The sequence below is a fragment of the Cyprinus carpio genome, unplaced genomic scaffold (assembly GCF_018340385.1).
Source record: "Cyprinus carpio isolate SPL01 unplaced genomic scaffold, ASM1834038v1 S000000118, whole genome shotgun sequence".
Lineage (NCBI taxonomy): Eukaryota > Metazoa > Chordata > Actinopteri > Cypriniformes > Cyprinidae > Cyprinus > Cyprinus carpio.
This window is the reverse complement of record NW_024872869.1, coordinates 1-17,131: the sequence shown is the minus strand read 5'-3', so window position 1 is coordinate 17,131 and position 17,131 is coordinate 1. Positions and strand designations below refer to the sequence as shown.

General features: G+C 36.6%; 1 pseudogene; it reads left to right on the top strand.

Annotated features, from left to right (window-relative positions):
• Positions 1–1,247: 1,247 nt before the first annotated feature.
• On the top strand, positions 1,248–17,031 carry LOC122142760 (annotated as a pseudogene).
• The last annotated feature ends 100 nt before the right edge of the window (positions 17,032–17,131 follow it).

Below are 17,131 nucleotides of genomic sequence, written 5' to 3'. Positions count from 1 at the left end.
TTCTGCACCACTAAAAAGTAATTTTCCCAAAAACTTCCTTTTTCCATTTTGGGGTAGGACAAATTGATACTAAACTTTGCTGTATTTTAAAATATATTTTTTTTTTAAAAAAAGTGAAGGAAAAGCTGCCAAAAAAAAAAAAACACCATTACAGGCATTTTAATGAGCAAGTGGGGGTCTTTTAAGTATTTAAAAATTTCTTTTTTTTTGTAAAAATACCTAAAAAGGGAAAAAATGAAAATGTAAACATGTACAATTTCAAAGAAACTTCGATTTTAAGAAAATTTTATTTTTAAATTTTTTTAAAGGGACACTTTTTTTAAAAGCGCTTTGAATAGTCATATATTGGGAAAAAAAATGTTGGAAGAAATCTGAGAGATGCATTTTTTAAAACACGGGCAGTTGTATTTATTTAAATCACACCCAAGATCAGGTTTTGTTTTCATGACAATCCCATAAATTTACTTATTTGAAAATCAGGTTTACCCAGGACTGTGGAGTTATTAATTGTTTGTTTTGATATTTTGTAATCTTGGTTGTTTTCATGTGAATCTGGCCTCTGGGGGGAAAACCTCCCAAGCCATATGTGAAGACGGTCCTGTATGCCTGCAATGGCATGTGAAGCTTTTAAAAATTTTGGCCCATTTTTTAACAGAGCCGCAATGACAAAGGCAATAAATGAAAAAAACCCTGACACTTCTGACTTTATTATTCCAGTTAATTTAATGTGTCTGTAAGAGGCTTTACAGTTGGGATTTTAGAGTTCACAGCTCCCCTGTGGTCTCATTCGGACCCTGTCCCAGGTGAAGGTGTCGATTGGTGGCACTAAACAATATGAGTCAGCATATGTATGATCCGTTCATGTTGAATTTGACGTGAACCACGGATGGGAAAGAACCTCATATGGAGTTCCTTAGAGAGCAGCTCTAATTAATGACAAAAAACAAGGAGCTGCAGGACATTACTAAACACCCAGGTGACCAACAGCTTTGAAGTGACTTGCATTTATTCCATAATTTATCCCATTGAAGTGACTATTAGCATTTATTCCATAAATTCCCCATTGTATATCCTGTTATTTACTTTGTTCTCACCAAGTGAAGATGCTTATGCTTTATGCTGATACATGTATTAAAAAGGAATAAATAAATGTACTTTATTATTTGACAAAAAGAAAAAATACAAAACAATTAAAAGTAAATGGATTGAAAATAGTGATTAATAACAGTTAATCCATCTCACACTCTATGATGCGGGATGCCGACCTGTTTCTGCTAGAATCCTAGCAGGTTGTGGGCAGCTGAAGAGGGTTGGTTGGAGTTTGACATTACAGCATCCTAGTAATCTCACCGGGTGATGAGTCCATCTTCTATAACCTGGGTCTACAGATCAGTGTGGAGACCAGCAGTGGTAAGATGATTTTTAAGATGAGTTTAACTTTATATGCGCAGTAAGATTGGGTGATTGACTCAAAAGAAACTGAATACCTATATGAGCTGCCATGAGCAAAGATGGCCAGACTTCAAATAACATATTTCCAGGAGTCCTTGTATCAGCCAAGCAAGTACCAGTGAATGAATGGGAATGATTCTTTTCTCAAGGTATCATACGCTATAGACCTCCTTGGCTAGTTCAACCTATTCATTTTCATTTTTCTTTGCTGACTCAGAGTTAATTTCTGTTCATTTTGATTTAGTTTAATGGACAAGGATATCACATTTATAGCACTTTCTTCTTTTTAAAGGGGTGGAGCATCAGTCCCAAGGAAGCAGGGGGTTAGTAGGTCGTTATGGCGCTTTGGAGAGGCGAGTTCTTCATGGTGGCCTTTTTTTAAAGTGAATGAAGTCCGTGATTCTTCTAACTGGTCGGTCAGTGGGCAGAACGACGTCAGATGAACCAAGAATCACTCCAAACAGTCCACAGGAGACATCAAAGGGATCAGCTCAAAACAGGTTAGTCATTGATATTTTCCTACATTGTGAACTAGAGCCCCTTTGCTTTATTCTAAATGAAACAAGTTTAATATGGCAGAAATTTGACAACCTCTTTTAATTCTTCAAGAGATGTTGATCTGGGATAGTTCGGGGATGTTTTTGTATTTTAGGGGATGTTTTATTAAGTACAAATCTTTATATAGCACTCCATAATGAGAATCTGAACTCAATAAAACTCTTTAAGATCCAAAGATAATTTATTTAAGAAGCAGCACATATATAGGCCTGACATCCCATTTCTTCAGTGATGAAGTATTTTTGCAAGTTGACCCTTAAGGTAGCATTACCCTGGTTCCATGACAAAAGCCCCCAATCATTTTTCCATGTAGAAAATAAGCTCTGTGACCTACAAAACTAATTTTCAATCATTAGAACTTTGAATTTGGAACGTAAATTCAGTCACCAGAACCTAAAAATTAGGAAATTAAATGAAATTAATGCCAACAAAACAAAGACTAATACTTAACTTAACTCACAGTTGCATGACTTAGCTGTCAGTTGCGTGACACCTTATGACACCTCTTTCAGTCTGTATTTAAAATTTATTTTCCTTGAAAGTTTCAGTTAGAGTAGCCCGCAAGAGCTCGATTATGAACACAATTAGGTTGTAAAAGTGGACTAGTGAGTAGATGAGTAGATGTGGGGTGTGATGATGTTTATTGACTTCTACCTCATCTGTAATCCCATTTAGGCACTTGTTTGCAACAAACTTTTTCAAGACAAGTAAAAGCTTTTTAAAACTTATCAATGATTTATTTCATGTCGTAAACATGAAAATTGTGTTTGAAGCTTGTGTTTAATCATAGATCTTATTTCTGGCATTTAACCGAAAACCCATTCAAAAAACCATTGAGCTCACTCCTGAACCACAGACAATGTCAGAGGAGTCTTACCTGGGCTAAGGAGAAGAAGAACTGGACTGTTGCCCAGTGGTCCAAAGTCCTCTTTTCAGATGAGAGGACGTTTTGTATTTCATTTGGAAACCAAGGTCCTAGAGTCTGGAGGAAGGGTGAAGCTCATAGCCCAAGTTGCTTGAAGTCCAGTGTTAAATTTCCATAGTCTGTGTCTAATTTATTGAGATGCACCTGTATGTTCAGTAATAATGTTCTGACCCCACTTTGTGAAAAAAGAAGGCACTCTAAAAATTCAGCTAACTGCATTTAATAAAATGAATACTAAACTTTTCATTTCACATTGCAATCAAAGGGTTAGTTCATCCAAGAATGAAAATTAGCTTGTGTTTTACTCACCTCACCCCGAGGCATCCTCGGTGTATATGACTTTTCTTCTTTCAGATGAATCCCGTCGAGTCATATAAAAAATTGTCCTGGCTATTCCAAGGTCTATCATTGCAGTCAGCGGGTGTTGCAGTGGGAACAGTCCCACAAGTCACCAAATAAAGAGCGTGCATTCATGGACTCCTGTAATGAATCCATGCTTTTTTTGTATGAAAAAATATCCATATTTCAAAACCTAATAAACACTTTTTCCTCACTTACATTATCTGACATAAACGGAAGCTGTTCTGACGGATGATGTAAGATGTGGCCATTGCGCTGATTAGTGACGAATGCAGAGAGAGAACAAAACAAAACGCTGAACATGAATTACAAAATGTACAAACAAAGGATTTGCAAAGAAAAATTTAGGAGCATTTCGATATAAACTAAGAGGAGACTGGTTTTCCTTTGCTAAAGTAAGGAAACTTTGCTTCCTTTGAACCTATAAACAACCATGATACTCTGCATATCTCAGAAGGCGCGCTGCGCATCTACGTGCTAGCGTTATCCACCGGATGCAATCTGCTTTTTGACAGCTTAATGGAAGTGTCAGAAGAAAATTACATTTTGAAATAGGATATTGTTTCTTCTTGACAAAAAACCCCATAGATAGACATCGATGAGGCCTTTATTTCACGATTTTAAAACGACTTCACTTTATTCTTTTTTCTACAAAAACGCATGGTTTCATTACAGGAGTCCATTGAATGCCGCTTCTTTATTTGAAACACGACTTGTGGACTGTCAACTGCAACAAACCCCGCTCACTGCATGATAGCGCTTGGAAATGCCAGACAATTTTTTTAATATTACTCCGCTGGATTCGTCTGAAATAAGAAAGTCATATACCTAGTTATGCTTCATGGTGAGTAAAAACACCTGTCGCAGATTTTCAATTCTTTTGGGGTGAACTAAGCCCTTTAATGTGTTCCAAAAAATTGGGTATACATGTTATACGTTTTGATCTTAGAACATATAGACGAGTATTATTTACGTAATAAGTACTCTTTTAAAAATTATGGACTTTACAAAGGCATCCTTTACGTGAGTTTTCATACACAAACTGTCAAAATAGTTAACCCTGGGTCATTCTAAAGAACGTAATCCTGAGTTATGTTGCGTATTAAGCATTCACATTGCTCAACCTCACTTTAACCCTCACAATCACAATCTGACATTTCAACCTCATTACAAAGTCGTGAAAATCCTAGGTTAATATTCCTTTTGACACTATTTGTGCGAGTCAACAAACCATGATTTGATAAATACAGTAAAAACATAGTATAGAATAACAGCTTGTTGAGCAACTTTTGTATCAGTGAGACAAAACAAAAACTTATTATTTCTCAATGTTTGTCCTGAATATACTTTTTGGAATAAAGAATCCCATAATTCAGTGCGTTTTCTAATTGCCACAAAGATTTATTTATAATATTCTTTAACACTTAATAATTTAATAATATTTTATTGTTAATTAAATAATCTTTTAAGTAAAGGGGTCTTATATCCAGTTTCAATGCTTCTCATTATTCTTAGCGCTAACACTAATCAACCCTAAACCCTAACCACACCTAAACCTAACCCTAACCCACATAATCCAGAACTAATTGTGAATGTGAGACCCACGAAGCACGAAGGACCTGGGGGTGAAAACCTATATTTACACAACACAAGTTTATGGTGTTCATTATCACAATCACAATATTAGATTAATGCTGAATTGGAACCTGTTGGGATGTTATTAAAGATGTAATCACGTCGACCTATCTGTATTTTTCATTTTCCTATGTCAGAACATAATTTTCTCTCTTGCTATAATTATAAAACATTATTTGTCTTTGTGAAAGGACAGTGCATCCAAGTTTATATCTAAACGGTGTAATACAACAACATCGACATAAACACAATACCATGTATGTAATTGTATCTTGCTGAGAATAATTTACATGCAGTTCCATAGTTGAGGTCAAATTCATCCGACTTACAGTAGTGCTTAAACTCAAAGCTCCTAAACCTCCCACACGACGTGTCCCATCTTATGAGGGAAAATCTGCTTAATTTGTTCTGAAGGATTAGGACTTTATGTAACCCAAAACATCACCCCATCTGCCTTGGGATGTCTGGAGTGTACATATTTAGATTGGTAGCAGGAAGTTGTGAGGCCCATTGTGACAGCCATCCCTTGTGGCAGTTCTGACAGTGCATATGGTTCCACATATGAAAAACACTCTTATCAAAGCTTTCAAACAGACAGCCTGTGATCATTGCATCTTGACCCATATTGAGAGACAAAAGTGCATTAATTTATAGACTCTCTAATTGTTTTAAGAATTGAATTTTTTGAAAATGTGTTCATTTTAGAGTACAAGATAAATGTTAATAAACAGAGTAATATTGTAATGTAATATTGTTTAATATTTAATTATACAATAATTTAAAATGATATTCTAACATTAGTTATGCATTTGGAAATTTCCGTGGACACTTTATGATAACTATCATTACGAATAACAATTTAAAATGTAATAAAATGTATTATTATATCATATTTGTGAAAAAAAAGTTTAAAAAAAAAGGTGGTTTGCTGTTCATAATGCATGTTGTGCCTTGATGAAGTCATGTGATTATGTAATAACTGTAACAGCCTGTTGGGACATTGCAGCGGAAACTTTCCTGAATGATTCAGTACTAAACCGATCAGTTGGAAGCTGAGCAGAATTTATTTTGTTGAGAGATATAAAGCTGGAAAAAACATAGATGGAAAACTTAAACTAAATAAATAAATAAAATGTAATAAAATAAAAAATCTATTAAAGCTACATATTTTAAAATGACAAAAGCACATGACAAAATTACTAAAAACAAAATTGAAATGAAAACATAAACATAAAAATAAAAGCAAATTCAAAATCTCAATAAATTCTATAATAGTGTAAGAGAAGTACTAAAATATCAATGATATGATGATTGGTAGAAATGTATTAATTGAAAAACATACCCCTATCTATAGTCTATTTCAAGTATGTTGTGTGTCCAGGCAATTTAGGTTCTTTTTTCTTTTTTCTTTCTTTTTTTTTTTCCTTTTCTTTCTTTTGAATCTGGGCTGGAAATATGACCCTGACATGTTCTTGAAAGGTTTTGGGGAGATTCACCTTTTGAAAATTCTTTCTTCCTCTATGAGCTTCCAATTCAGGACAAAAGCACATGATATGTGATTAGAGGTTTGACACTATTTCTTAAGCTTTGGTGATCTGTGAAAACAAAACAACACATTAAGCACTAATACTCATCTAGAGGTCGGGGGAATTTGCCGGCCTTTGGTCTGAGGGAAGTTAAAAAGTGTCTAGCTCAGCTCAGCATGTGCTGCCCCAGTGCTAGACCTGTAATTACCTCCGAGCTGTTATTAGGTGTTGGGCTAAAAGCGCTGACACCACCTTAAACAGTATCGCTTAAGAATTATAATAACACCAGCACTGTCACAGCTGCAGTTTCACATCCCCTCTCTCAACCCTCTTTTGTTTACCGTTGGTGTAATGTAGACATCGGCAAGCTCTGGGGAGGGAGGTTTTTAATAACCACAGTTGATGAAAGACAGGGAAGAAAGATAAACTTCACATGGATGCAGACAGCCAGCAATCGCATTCTCTTTCAAGTTATCATGGGAGGGGGTGAGACAGCTTCCCTGCCGCAGCTGCTTACCAGGATGGATGTCATCACCTTGCAGGAACACCTGGTCCATTTACTCCAGCATTGCCGTCATCCATCAGAATGGTCACTGTGTAATTGCCCAAGGAGGAACGTGTTGTGAGAGAGGGTCCTGTGAGATTTCAATGCAGGTTACCATGTTTTTGTCTTTTGGTCAAGGAAACCAACATGTGTATCTTGGCATGTGATTTTGGACAGGGTTTTGGCAGTAACTGTCAAATTAAACAGGTCATAAGAAGCAAAGATAAGCCTATTTTATTATATGGTTCCTTTAGACATCTGTGTTCTTCCATGCATGCAGAACCCCCCCCCACCCAACAAAATTTACTTACAGTATTCATTCTATGATCAAACTGTGATTGTCTGTTGCTGTGACTCATGACTGTATACAGTAATGAGAAAATAATTCAGTTACTCTTCTTTAATTAGTTAACATCTTATTTAGTATGTAGTTAGAACTAATTATTGTCTTAGATTCCTTTTAGCATTATGTAGATATTTTAGTAAAACTATACTAAAAGTATTATTAACAGACCTTGCTAAAGAATCAGAATGAAGTAGAATCACGTCAAAGTGTAGAATCTTTCAAGGGATAGTTCACCTAAAAATAATGTTTACTCTTGCTTCCCAAAGTGAATGAGTTTCTTTATTCCTTGTTAAAACACAAAAGAAGATATTTGAAGAAGTTGAGGTAGTATTGACTTTTAAATTTTTTCTCCATACTTTTTGTATTCAACGGCTGAAATTCTTACAGGTTTGGAACAACTTGAGGGTGAGTAAATGATGACAGAATTTTCATTTTTGGGTGAACTATCACTTTAAATGACTTCTAATAGTCATTCCTACATATGATAAGCAGTCAGTGGTCTTCACTTGAAGGCCAAAGGCCCACAGGACCCACTCGCAGCAGTAACAGTGTGGCATTAATTTTTACAGGCAGGAAGAGAAGCTTTTATGGGCTAACACTTAAAATCTGGCCTTTACACTCAATGAAAACTACACACTAAATATCTGCTTTACTCCCAAGAGAGCCCTTAACTGTAAATAGAGGCATTAAATAAAGGTGGAGGTAAACAAAACAATGTGTGTGTGTGTGTGTGTGTGTGTGTGTGTGTGTGTGTGTACATGTTTTTCTACACTGGTGGGGACTTAAACCTTAATAAACACCAACTCATGGGAACTTGTGTAGGTTCCACTCATTCTGTATTATTTATAAAAGCTTTCTCCCTGGTACCCATGGGGACCTAAATTGAGGTCCCAATGGGTACAAAAGCTTATAAATCAGACAGAATAATTATTATTATTATTATTATTTTTTTTTTTTTTTTTGAGATTGTAAAAATGCAGAAAGTTTTCTGTGAAGGGTAGGTTTAGGTATAGGGTGATGGAAAATACAGTTTGTACAGTATAAAAACCATTACGCCTATGGAGAGTCCCTAATAGGATAGTTAACCAGTTTGTGTGTGTATGATGCAATGTGTTTATCCATCCTCCCCCCCCTCCCTCCCTCCCCCCCCCCCTCCCCCCTTGGATGTTGAATACACAGATGCATCATATATGGATGAATCTCACAGAAACAGTTCCAAGTCAAGAAGATGCATAAAGATGAGGCCTGTTTTAAGACCACGGCTACCACCACGAAGTTAAAGCATGTTTATTCGCATTTTTGGAGACACAACAAATGAATAGGGAAAGAAATTATACTTCAATATTCCTGTGAAATATTAGATATTATTATGGAAAGCTTGCCAATTATTACTCCCATTATTACACCTCTCTTTTTTTTTCATTACATGTTGCCCTAAAAACAAATTAATATGCAAATAATATACATTGTATATATACATTATGCATATGTTATGCTAATGTCTCTCTAGCATGTCACACACACAGGACACGTCAACTTCCCATATGTTTGCGTGTGTGTGAAACTAGTGTCTGTCAAAATCTTGGACAATTTTGGGGTTTGTAGTTTGGGCTCATTCTCAGGACCCTAGTGGTTAGGTGTAGAACATTCTTGACTATAAATGTTGCAGTTGGGGGACTGTGACAGGTTCACTGCTTGGGATCAGAGAGGAAGGGACCCTGGGGGTCGACTAAAAAGGCCACACTCGGGAGTAGCTCCGTGGGGCCACTCCTGCTGCACAATTTATCTCAGTAAATATTTACTATCTAGTCCCCCTGTCAGACAGAGTGAGAGAAAATACAAGACGGGCGTCTTAACGTATTTTACGGTGATAACTTCTAAAGGCAACGAGATTTCTTTCTACACTCATATCTGCCCCCTCATCCCCCCCCGGCACCATACGCCATTTCACACTACAAACATAGTTTTTCAAGACCGAACATTATTGTTGAAAAACAAACAAAAAATGTATAGCCCATTATCAGAGATTATATTTGAAAACTCTTTTCAATCTAAAAAATAAATCTATCTGACATAAATCCAAAATAATTATTTGTACAGCAAGTTCTCAGCACGAATCAGAACTTAAGTGCCATTAGTAAACAAAGGAACATTCAGTAACAAGTACGTAATAATAATAATAAGACTAATAATAATAATAATAATAATAATAATAATACAAATTTATTTACCACATGACTACAACAAAATTATAACGCTGCCTTTCAAAAAGATTTTCAAACCGCTGCCCCGCCTCTTCCATTGGAGGCTGGATAATTTTACTTTCCTTATTCTCTCCTTGTAGTTGTGAGCCTGAAATTTATTTTACTGGTCTACAATAACACCACGGGAGCAGCCTTCTTAAGCCACAAAAGAAGCTTTTGCCAGTCAGGCTCTTACTCAACAGGAATGGAACCAAACTCTTCTCTAAAGCAGGTGTTAATTTGTGTAAACACCATTAGCAATGGATGTAATGTTGTAAATAGAAATGACCCTCAAAAGATTTGGGCTTCTCTACATACTCTACCTGGTGTGGGTTTCAGTTACATCCTTAATTTCTACTCTACATTATTCATAGACAATGTTTTAAGGAAAGTTTTTTTTTACATAAATAGGTTTCACCCCATTTTATGACATTTGCCTTTTTTTGTAAATATATTTTGTGAAGTGAACTGTCCTAAACAGCTTTTTTGCAATTATATATAAAAAACTCACTCTATTTAAAAAGATAATCAAATCATATTTAAACTGATAATATGCAATGTATTGATTTCCTCGTGATTTCCTCCGGAGGTGATCTGAGTTCAGTTCATTTGTGGGTCCATTTGTGGTTTGATTTCCTCGTGATTTGTGAAAGCAATGAGGTCCTGGTACGCTTTGTATGGACCAACATAACAGTGATGCTTGAGGCTGAACTAAGCAGTTAAGTACTTTTGTTTATTTTTATATAGGCAATATTAATTATTATTATTATTATTATATTGATGTAATTTCAGACGTTCAATTGTTATTTTTTTTCAAAAATAAATAAACAAAAAAGTAAATAAATGAATCAACTGTTAACTAGAGCAATACAAAATAAATATGTTGTCATTTATGTAATCTACGGCTAACTGTGCATTAAATTATTTAATGCATGCATCACTAAGCATTCTTGTCATGACAACCACCCGACGCACTGCGGAGATCTAGAATTTTGCCCACTTAAAATCAGACAGAGATGAAGTAGTGCAGTAAAATCACATATACTTGAATGCATGAATTATTGATTTGAATTAATTATCGAGAGACAGATAGAGATAGAGAGAGAGATGAAAGTTGTGTGTGTGAATTGCATCTGTGCATCTCATTCTGCAAAAGCGATGCTGTGGATTTTTCTTTACCCCCTAGCTGCTGAGAAATATAATTTAGTGATTTAGTATCGAAGCTATATTAATAAAACTTGCGCGGCAGCATTGACAACAAGTGTCCAAGCTGAATTAACTTTATACATAACATTCCCTTTTACTGTAATTTTAACTTTGACTGAAATGTGTTGTTAAAGCTCTGTGAAGGTATTGATCTGTTGTGACATGATCAGGGATTTCCAACTCTTCCTCACCCCCTTCCCTGTCTACTTCATCTTCCAAATTTTCCAGTAGGTCAGACTCCAGCATTTCACTGCTGCACAGAAAGCTGGAGTCTGGGTTCTTATGAAGTTGTAGTGTGAACAAGAAAGGGTCTGGACTAAGAAAAGAACCGGGTCTCTTTTGAGTCACTTTTTGGGCTGGTTGGTTCACTTTAACTGCTCTTTTGGGATGGGATCTCAGAAAAAAAAAAAAAAAAAAAAAAGCAGGAAGGGGATTACAGCTGGCTGAACTGATATCTAACTCTCTCTCCTCTCACTCACTCTACTGCACTTAGCAAAAAAAAAAAAAAAAAAAACACACCTAGGGCATATGCGCACGTGAAAGATGTGTCCGATGTTGACTCAGAGCCGGGGTCAGGCCAGCGATGATTCCCCTCGACAAATCTCAAAATTCCCTGATACGCAACTAGGCAGAGGGGTGGGGCTGCAACTACTGCCACACAAAACAAAAAAAACGTCCCTGTTGTTGACATCATGTACTGTCTGGGCACATTATGTTGACATGCAAATGTGTCGTGCTGCGGACAGGATTAGTATGTAACTTCAACGCATTCAACAGCTTTGAAGTCTGCACTTTTGCCTTGTAATCAGTAACTAGGCCTGAAAGATCTTGCATCAACTCGGTATTGTACTGGGAACCAGTGCCCTCGCTGACGAACTGGTGACCAAAGCTACGTGGAGGGTGTTCTCTAGCAAGCACATGCGCTGCCGTGGTAGAATTCTGGACCAACTGGAGCTTCCGTCGCAGTCTTCTAAGCGGGACCCCCCCCCCAGTGAAGACGGGCCTTTACCGTCGTCTATACGTCAGGTGCTAGTGCATGCCCACGCATGCGTTGATTGGTTGGACGGCACGGGATGGAGGGGGTTATATCCGCCACGTGGCCTCTGCAGTCCGGTGATATTATTAAGAGTTTCCCAAGACAGTGTGTTCCTGCTAACACTCCAACCTTTTAACCTGCGGAGGACGATTGCTTATTGTCACTGTACCGGCCACCCCTTGATTTCGCCCCTTAAAACCCTTCGTGCCAACAGTTCGGGCAATCAGTTTTGTTCCTTTCCTTGGAGTTCGCTGAAAGCCAATCTTTATGATTGTGACAACAGCTGGACCAGCTGGAGGACAATAACCAGGGGTCAAGCAGCCAGGTAACCGTTAGGTGTTATCCGTGATAACAAATGCAGCACAAATCCATGGTTCTTTCAAATATACCCACAGGGGAGTATATAAATACTGACACGCACACGCGCGCCTCACACAGGAACCCCCCTGGTGGCAAACCAGTCGGTGCCAGCTCCTGACACTTTGTATTTAATCCGCTGGAAAGTGCGTCCCCGACGATACAACCTAAAACCAAGCCAGAGTGCGTTGCCGTCATCCCTCTCGAAGCTAATCTGTCGACGTATCCTTCCCGTTTGCCATGGACCGTGTACCCCAGCAGGGCTCGACGATCAAGAAGGCCAGTTATGGTTTACCAGCCCCGAGGTCAGCTGCTAGCAACAGATCATTGGTTCTTCTGCCAAGAGCAGTCTTGTTTATACCCCCATTATTATTATTAAAAGATATTCCTGAATTTGAATTGCACATACACTTTTCCACTATCTTAGAGAAACGTGATAAACGGTCGTGCTAATTTGAAATTGGATGAAAAATTATCAAGTGGTGGCGTTAACGGATCAGCTAGAGCTCTCTTGAGTATGGGAGTCATCCGTCGCTAGATTTACGCGATGGCGGCACAGAACCAGGAAACAAGTGCAAGCGCGAACTGCAGGAACAATTTTAGTAATCATTGGCTTATAGGGCTGGTAAAACCCGCTAATTAGTATGAGTTATTGGGCGAACTTGTAGAGGCCCAACAAGCACAAGTCAAAAGATTTAGGCGGACACCGTTGGCTGCTAAGTGAGCTGTGATGGTCAGCAACTTCCTTTATGCTCGTGCCAACAATCATATTAGAACTGGAGATAGCCGTATGTCCGGTACGTGCCAGCCAAAGTGATTCACCAAGATCATGTCAACAGATGAGGTTTATTCAAATGAGCCCGCTTCCGACCGAGTTCTGATTATGGTTTAAGGAGGCGTTGTTTTTTGTTCCTATGCCAAACCGCCTTCACATAAAAATTAGTCTCCATTTGTTAGTTTACCGCTACATGCTGTTCACACATTGGCAATAAAAACAATTTAGTATCTGTAAATTCTTTCAATAAAGCCTCTCAGCTATTTGTATTTTGTCCCCATAGAAAAAACAAGTAGCTAACTTAAGCTAGGTAGCCAATGTCACTTGACGAGAGCAAATCTTTTTCCGTCTGTCCTGTACTAACATTCAGATAGCAATATCCTGTGTGATGAATGTGATTTAGGAGATAGATTTTCGCATTATTACTCTTTTAAGCCCAGCTTTGCACTGAGCCCCCAAATAACACCCGATGATATATATATATTTTTGTCCAGTTGGAAGCTGGAACCATGCTAGCGTCTATTTCAAGGGCCTGCATTCACCCAAAACAATGGAAATTATGCCGATGTACATTACTCTCACTCATGTCATTTCACCACCGTGAAGAGACCTTCATGTGTTTTCCGCAGCTAAAATATATTATTATTATTATCTTATTATATTCTACTGTTTATTTAGTATAAAATCCTGAGAATATTTCATTCCTTCATCGTTTCTTTATGCAAAATCCGAAGGCTTTGGTCCCTCCATAGGCAGCATATCAATGAACCTACACGTCACATTCAAAGCACGGAATGGTTGGAAGGACCTTGTCATTAAGTATTCCATGTGACTCCAGTGGTTTTAACGTCAGTTATATTACACTCAAGTGCTTGTTCGCCCTAAAAACTAATTTGAAGAGTTTGTTCCAAATCAAATAAATCCATTTTGATCAATTTAGTAGAATTTAGTATTTTATTTTTTTTATAGAAAGTGCAGAGAAACCCCTATTTTCTGTTTAAACTTTCACAGGACTTTTGTTAGAAATAACATTAAACAATTCAAATCCAGATGTTGAGATTTTAAAGATTCATTATAAGGTTATACGTTTTTTCCAAAATGCAATAAATCCATGACACATTTGTTTGTTTGTTTTCTATTGAATCAATATAAAAGTGTTTTTTTTTTTTTTTTGAAAATATTGAAACTGTTGAATATACCAACAAGTAAGTTGATCCACTATACAGGCTCGAACTTACTGAACTCATGCTAATCTAAAAACAGTACTGGACTAAAAATACATTCAATCATCTCACTCCCAAAATGATTCATTGGTTCTTGTTAATGCTATAAATTAAATTACACAATAAAAGAAATTTCATCATGAACATATGACAACAAACTAAACCACGGGAATTCCAAAATTATTTTTCCCTTACATTTAACTAGCTACCAAAAGGCTTTCCTTTCCATTTTTCGCATCTTTGCCAGTGTCAATATCGCATTCAAATCTAAGTACTCATCTGCGTTTTATGAACGTGTACTGCTTTGTCGGATCTAGGGGCCTGTGTAAATAAAGTGCTCCACTAAAACACCCATAAAAGATTTTATAGAACTGGTTTTTACTGCAGATTTTTCAGGGAAAATCACATGGTTTATCAGGGCAGCCCTTTTTTAATGACCCCAGCAAGTAATGGGGAAAAACTGGGGTTTTCGGGGTTTATTCAAAGCACTGCCTTTTTACGTTAGGTGCGGGAAAGGTCGTTGTTTGGGTTTTTTACCCGTTTCAGTGCAGGGAAAGGTGCGTGGTTTGTTTGAGGGGTATTTTTGCATTCGCAAAAAAAAGGACTGGTGATGGAAAAAAGGGAAAAACAGCAAAAAAATTTGGGCGGATATCGCCTTTGCGTAAAAAAAAATTGATTTTCTCCCGCCAGATACAAACGGTTTTTGGCAAAAAATCATTAAAAGAAAAAAAAAAAAAATTTTATCATTTTTTGGAAAAAAAAGTCTTATTTAAACTTTTTTATAAAAATTTTGATCTGCATTTGGTTAATGAGAGCATCAAAATGCATTTTTGTTCTAACTTGCTTCATAAATGGATGCTTGAGTATTTTAATACATGGAGTCTTAATGAGTCTTTCCACCGTTTGACCCAAATGCTAGCGCAGGGCAGTGTGCGGACAGAAAGCCCCGGTTTCATAAAAATAATTTTAAGTTCCAAAGGTAACAAGGCTACGGGGAGTGGAACGGAAAAAGGTGGAAAAATTTAAATGCAGAATAAATTTTTTTTTGGGTAAAACAACCCTTAACCCGAACTAGGATCCAACATATTCATATGTTTAACTTGATCTACCCAAAAAACTGAAAGCTAAAAGCTGGCAGTACTTTTACACTTGAAAAATTTTTTTTTATTATCTGAGAATAAAATGACCTACTTGATAAAGTTTTTAAGTTTTTCCCCAAAAAAAGCTGTCTCTCAGTGTATTTAATTACAAAATTACATCAGATTTTTTTTGTTGTTGTTGTCCATGAAAATACAAAGACAAAATACATTAAATACAAAAAAATTTTTAAAATACCATTTTTAATTAAAATAATTTCCCAAATCCCCCTTCCCTTTACTTTGGAGGCGCACAAAAGAAATGTAAGGCTAAAAATGCAACCTCAGTCACCATTTTTTTTTTTTCTTTATGGAAAAAATTTGAAAATGAATTTTTTGAAAGAAATTGAAGGCAAATTAAATTCTAAAAAATGGGGGTTTTTTCTTTTAAATAAAGAATTTACTTTTTAAATGCTTTTTAATATCCCCTTTAAATTATAAAATCAGTGATGTTTTCATCCTGTAATTCTGTCTATTGTCTTTGAACAAAGCAAATTGTTGGTCATGCTGACCAAGCAATTAGGGGTAAAAAATACAATATTTTGTGTGTCATGAAATTTAAACATATTTGTAATTACACTTTTTTTTATTGCAGTATTTGGGATTTTAACAATTAAAAATATATAAACTAATATCCAAATAGCACATATTACAGTTCAAATTAAAAATGAAGTTTTTTAAATTTTTTATTGTTAACAATCAAAATAAGTGTACTTATTTAAAGCAAAATAAAAGAAATTGACTTTCCCAAAGTTAATTTTTTAATGTCTACAAAAATTGTTAATAACGAAAGTGAATTAATCTCTTAAATGGCCCTTTTTATTTTATCTGCAAGTTATACTTCACCATTTAAACACTACAAGACTACAAGTGCACATTCAGTATAGTTAAACTTCTTTTTAAAAGGATTCCTTTGACTATCATGTAGTATGTTATACTGTAACCTAGCACACGAATGTCTCCTCTTCTGTGAATAGGAGATTACAACAAGTGATCAAAGACCGCCTGCAGAAAGCATGAACTGTACGCCAGCTTCAGAGAACGGGGCTGAGGTATAGTTTAAAGGATTGTGCAGCTCAGTATTACAAATCTCAAACGGGCAGCATTTGGATAAAACAAATTTTTCATATCATGGGGCATTTCCCAAAAGCACTTAGCTAACTATGGTAGTAGTCCCAAAAATTGGTACGAACATGGACCATAGTTGCTTTTGGGAAACACCCCCTGAACCGTGAATCTAGTTTATGGTTATTTTTTAATGTGGCAGCCTTTTGAATTAAATAGTGTGTTTGTCAGAACTGGATTATGCACCTGAGGGTTATGCAGCAAACTACTGTGATGGAGAATGCTCTTTCCGCTAAACGCCCTTTATGAATGCTACTAATCATGCTATAGTACAGACACTGGTGATCATTTTCAAAAAAATAAACACCAGACCGGGAAACAAGTATTTTGAAAGTTTATTTCCAGCAGTGAGTGTAAAAATTCTTGCCCACTTTTCCCGGGTCCATCAAAGAATCCACAAAACTTTCCCAGCCTGCTGGCTCCCACCAAACTGCATGCAATTCCGTGCTCTACATGATGACAACCCCAACGTCTTCAAAAAAAACAAGAACATGGTGGTCTTGGCATCGCGGCTCCCCACTAGCACAAGGGACCGTCCCATCCCCCAAGCTGCTGCACCGCGAGACAAAGACATATGTTTCTGAGGACTGATAAAAAAAAAAAAGCAAGCTTTATGAACAAATTTGAGAGAATGTCTTGTGGATTGGAACCAGGTTGCTGCTTCTCCTCTTTGCACACATTGCC